This window comes from Camelus ferus, chromosome 13 (genome assembly GCF_009834535.1).
Source record: "Camelus ferus isolate YT-003-E chromosome 13, BCGSAC_Cfer_1.0, whole genome shotgun sequence".
Taxonomy (NCBI): Eukaryota; Metazoa; Chordata; class Mammalia; order Artiodactyla; family Camelidae; genus Camelus; species Camelus ferus.
Window position 1 is genome coordinate 67924153 of NC_045708.1, and position 5182 is coordinate 67929334.

The window sequence follows — 5182 nt, forward strand, 5'->3', positions numbered from 1 at the left end:
GGTAACCTGGAAAATTATTTTCAGGGTGTCAGTTGGTATAAAGTCATTTGCCCCAACATTGGTTCTCAAATTTGGGGATTGTTAATTGTATGAGTCAAGTTGATAGAGCTAAGGGATACCCAGAGAGCTGGTAAAACATTATTTCTGAGTACGTCTGTGAGGGGGTTTCTGGAGGGATTAATGTTTGATTCAATAGAGTAAAAAGATCCACTTTCATGAATGTGGGTGGACATCATCCAATCCCTGGTCTCAGGCCTTCAGACTCAGACTGATAACACCAGTGACTTTCTTGGTTCTCCAGCTTGCAGACAGATTGTGGTACTACTTGGCCTTTATAATTGCATGAGCCAATTCTTATAACTCTTATAATTATATATAATTCCTATACATAATATCTCTATGTGTGTGTGTGTGTATGTGTGTATTCTGTTTTTCTGGAAAACCCTAACTAGTACAATTTTCTTCAGTGAGCTTATCCAGCACAGGAGTTTTACAAGCAATAACCCAAGAATATCAGTCACCAGTTGCCACTTAACCATCACCACTATTAGCACGGTTCTCAGTCCAGGGTCAATTGTGATTGAAGTCAAGTTCTGAGTGATGGTGCTCACGTGATCCTATCCACTACTAAACCAGCCACCACCCAGGCTATCTCTGGTACCTGGAAGCAGCTTCAAAGCCTCTTCCGGTACTCATTTTCATTGATGGGGTGTCCATCTATTTTCATCTCCAGGGTGAAATCCAGAGAGTCCCAGCAAAACCTGGGGAAAAATATAAAAACTCGGTGGAATCTCCTACTTCATCAAGTGTCAAGGAAGGTTTTGCCCTAATTGGCTGTGTTAATTGAGTCACAGAGCTAGGAACTGAGCTTAAGGAAGGAGAAGAGTTCTACACTGTTAATTTTCAGATCTGATAAAAAATTTTTATAAATATTAACTTTTGCCTAGTGTCCCCTTTCCAACCATGATGACTGAGTCCCAGGAAAAAGGAAACAGTCTCAGTTGCCATAACTGTGATCTCAGTAAAACTTGGAGGTTTCGGTCCACCTGCTTGATGGTGCCCATGCTACTGTAGGCAAAATTGCTACTCAGAAGCACGGCCAGTGCAAGGGTCCACAAGTCATTCTTAGAGTCAGCCTAGAAAGTGTATTAGAGCAAAGGGCTAAGAACTTTGTTCTTCTTTCATTCATTCATTCAATCAATATTTAATGCATTCATTCAAGGACTAGTACATAGTAGGTGTGAACTAATAAGCAGGGCATTATATCTTTAGCAAATTTTATTTATCATGGCAATATTGGAAACACAATGCTATTTGATTCAATTCAACAACAATTCATTGGGTGTCTGCTAAATACCAGGCAGTGTATTTACTTGTGTTTATGCAGAGTTCCATGTGACAGTCCTTGTCCTCAAGAAAATGACTTTCTGGATGGGCACACCACTAAAATAAACATAAAACTGTGACCAAGTTTATCATCTCTGCCAGCAGTGGAACCAAAGCTATAGTGTAAAAGACAAAGGAGTAAATTCAGTTAACAAAAACAAGTATGTTTTGAAGACAGAGCAAGAGGAGTCTACATCTGAATAAGAAATGATGGCAGTAGGGGAAATAGCTGGGCACTAGCAGAACTTGTAGAATGTAGATCAGTGGAGATGAGAGGATCGTGCAGGCGGAAGGACCAACACAAGCCAAGTCAGAACTGTTAAAAGCACCGTCACGTGAAAAGTGTGGTAGAGTTATGACATTTGGCTGAGGCAGTGGATCGCTCTGTGGGAGTCGAGAGACAAGGAGAGTTAGGGCAATGATGTGAAGAACCCTGAAGGCTGGGCACACTGGAATTAGACACCACCCAGATCCCACTGCAAGTGCTGAGATTAGCAAGCAGCTCTATCTCCACCAGTCAGCTACAGTTTCATATATCTTGGTCCCCTAATCAAATACAGTCAGATGAAAAGTAAGCTTAGGTCAAAGGTACAATCTATTTCAACATTGAGCCCATCTAAGTTTAGACTTTATAGTGAAAATTTTAAATATAATTGAAAACTGTTTCCAATTTTGAAATTAAAAATAACTTTAATTTAGAATTTCTAAATCCTCCCCCTCCCTTTTTCTCAATAATGGGAGTCTCCAATCTGCTGGTTCTACTTTCAGTGTAGACTCTGACTCGAGTAATATCAAAATTATTGATTTCACCTAACAGAGAAAGTCAGTGTACCTAAATTATCACATTTACTATATTTTCCTTCGGTCAAGCTCATGCTTTTTAGAAGTCAGTGAAGAATCAATCTTCAAAGCCCAAAACTTAGACCCAAACCTTTATGAAGTGTTTCTAGTGCAGCTAAAGCTTTACTAAATACAATTTATTGTCTTTTTAATTGACTTATAGTCCGCTCACAATGTTGTGTCAATTGCTGGTGTATAGCACAAATTTTCAGTCGTACATGAATACTCATATATTCATTTTCAGATTCTTTTTCACCATGAGCTACTACAAGATCATTGAATATAGTTCCCTGTGCTATGCAGTATAAACTTGTTTGCTCTGTTCTATATATACCTGTCATTACCTGCAAATCTCCAACTCCCAGTCTATCCGTTCCCACCCTTAATCCCTCCTGGCAACCACAAGTTTGTATTCTATGTCTGTGAGTCTATTTCTCTTTATATTTAAGTTCATTTGTCTTTTTTGTTTTTTCTTTTTAGGATTCCACATATGAGTGATATCACAGTGGTATTTTTCTTTCTCTTTCTGGCTTACTTCTCTTAGAATGACCTTCTCCAGAGACATCCATGTTGCTGCAAATGGTAATATGTTGTCATTTTTTATAGCTGAATAGTATTTCATTGCATAAATATATCACATCTTCTTTATCCAGTTATCTGTCGATGGACATTTAGGTTGTTTCCATGTCTTGGTTATTGTAAGTAGTGCTGCTGTGAACATTGGGGTGTGGGTGTCTTTTCGAATTAGGGTTCCTTCTGGATATAGCCCAGGAGTGGGATTGCTGGGTCATATGGTAAGTCTATTCCTAGTCTTTTGAGGAAGCTCCATACTGTTTTCCACAGTGGCTGCACCAAACTGCATTCCCAACAATGGTGTAACATTATAGGAGGGTTACCTTGCTTCACAGCCTCTCCAGCATTTATCATTTGTGGACTTTTGAATGATGGCCATTCTCATTGGTGTGAGGTGATACCTCATTGTAGCTTCGATTTGTGTTTCTCTCATAATTAGTGATATAGAGCATTTTTTTCATGTGCCTATTGATAATTTGTATGTCTTCATTGGAGAACTGCTTGTTTAGGTCTTCTGCCCATTTGTGGATTGGGTTGTTTCTTTTTTCCTATTAAGTTGTAAGAGCTGCTTATGTATTCTGGAGATCAAGCCTTTGTCAGTTTCATCATTTGCAAATAGTTTGTCCCATTCTGTAGGTTGTTGTTTGTTTGCTTATGGTTTCCTTGGCTGTACAACAGCTTGTAAGTATAATTAGGTCCCACTTCTTTATTTTTGCTTGTATTTGTATTGCTTTAGTAGACTGCACTAGGAGAATATTGCTGAGATGTATGTGAGGTAATGTTTTGCTTATATTTTCTTTGAGGAGGTCTATTGTGTCTTGTCTTATATTTAAGTCTTCAATCCATTTTGAGTTTATTTTTGTGTATGGTGTGAGGGAGTGTTCTACCTTTACTGATTTACATGCTGCTGTCCAGTTTTCCCAACACGAGTTGCTGAAGAGACTGTCTTTATTCCATTGTATGTTCTTGCTTCCTTTGTCTAAGGTAAATTGACTAAAACATTGCAGGTTCATTTCTGGGTTCTCTATTCTATTCCATTGATCCATATGTCTGTTTTTGTACCAATACCATGCTGTTTTGCTTACTGTAACTATAGTATTGTCTGAAGTCTGGGAGGGTTATTCCTCCAGCCACATTCTTTTTCTTCAGTAATGCTTTGGCAATTCTGGATCTTCTGTGATTCCATATAAATTTATTATGATTTGTTCTAGTTCTGTGAACGAATGCAATTTAAGTATATTCCTTCATTGGAATCCTGTTTTCAAAGCTCTTATATCCAACCTCATAACTCCACACATTTTAACTGGTATCTCCCATCGACCTCATAGGTTACAGTTTAGATGTTGTCTCACCATGAAACTTCATCTACGTGTCCAATTGGGCTGCATCCATGGCATCCTTTACTGATCATGCTTTGTACTGTTGTCCCGCCAACTAGCCTCTGGTCCATTACCTTCCTCATGGTAGTGTCTATAGGACTTCATACAAAGCCCTGGATTCACCTGTTAAATAAAATATTTACTAAATTGTGTTATTCTTCACAGTGTTAAATATGAGATGAAAATGTTGCCCTGAAATAGAAATCTATTTGTACTGATCACAGAAATATGTTTAAAGTAAGAGAATTTAACTTCATTATCTATAATTTAGTTTTACATTTTGCAGGAATATGTCACAAAAGTTGAATTAACATGGCAATTAAAAGTCAAGAGCAAAGATGATTTTCCCATGATCCTCACTGTCCGGCCATCTGTGTCTAAACGACCAGGGTTTGAAGGAATGGGGTCTATAACACATCTAGATGTCCCGGGTTCAGATCTCACTGTACAGCCCGGACGTAAGCCTGCAAGGGAGGAGAAGCAGACAGCCTACAGTGACAGCAGATGGTGCAGGTGGCCCAGGGACCACAGGGATTAGACTTGTAAGAAAGTAACAGCCCAACAGGAAGGGGAGTTGCTTCTACTTTGGCCAAGACAGGAGTTCCAGTCTTAATTATATACTAAGAATTTTCTCAAGAAACATGTTTTGTCCCTAATTCACCACATACCTTTAGAAACTAGATGCCATAGCAGTACAGAATTAAGGTAACCTCTGTTAACTTGTATAATTTTATCTGATGGGCAAGAAGAAAGATAAAACATGCATTCATAAGCAGAATATGTGAGAGGGAGGAGGTGACAAATCTATATTCCTGGTCACCTTCACGTAGCACTTCTGCTTCCTTACCTGTGTCATCCTAAGAGGAGGACAATTCAGTGAGGAAGCTGCCATCAGAGGAAGGAGAGCATTGAGCTCTCACCCTGGTGCAGGCCTGAAACAGGTTTCCCATAGTGGAGGAGTGAGGATTGAGTCTCAAAACCTAGTTGCAGAATCCATAATGAGG

At 39.0% G+C, this 5182-nt stretch overlaps 1 long non-coding RNA gene across 1 annotated transcript; it reads left to right on the forward strand.

Annotated features, from left to right (window-relative positions):
* The first annotated feature begins 883 nt into the window (after positions 1 to 883).
* Positions 884 to 4772, forward strand: LOC116668186. The gene is made up of 3 exons (XR_004325248.1): positions 884 to 895; positions 3715 to 3728; positions 4710 to 4772. It is a non-coding gene; the product is annotated as an uncharacterized LOC116668186 (long non-coding RNA).
* Positions 4773 to 5182: the final 410 nt, after the last annotated feature.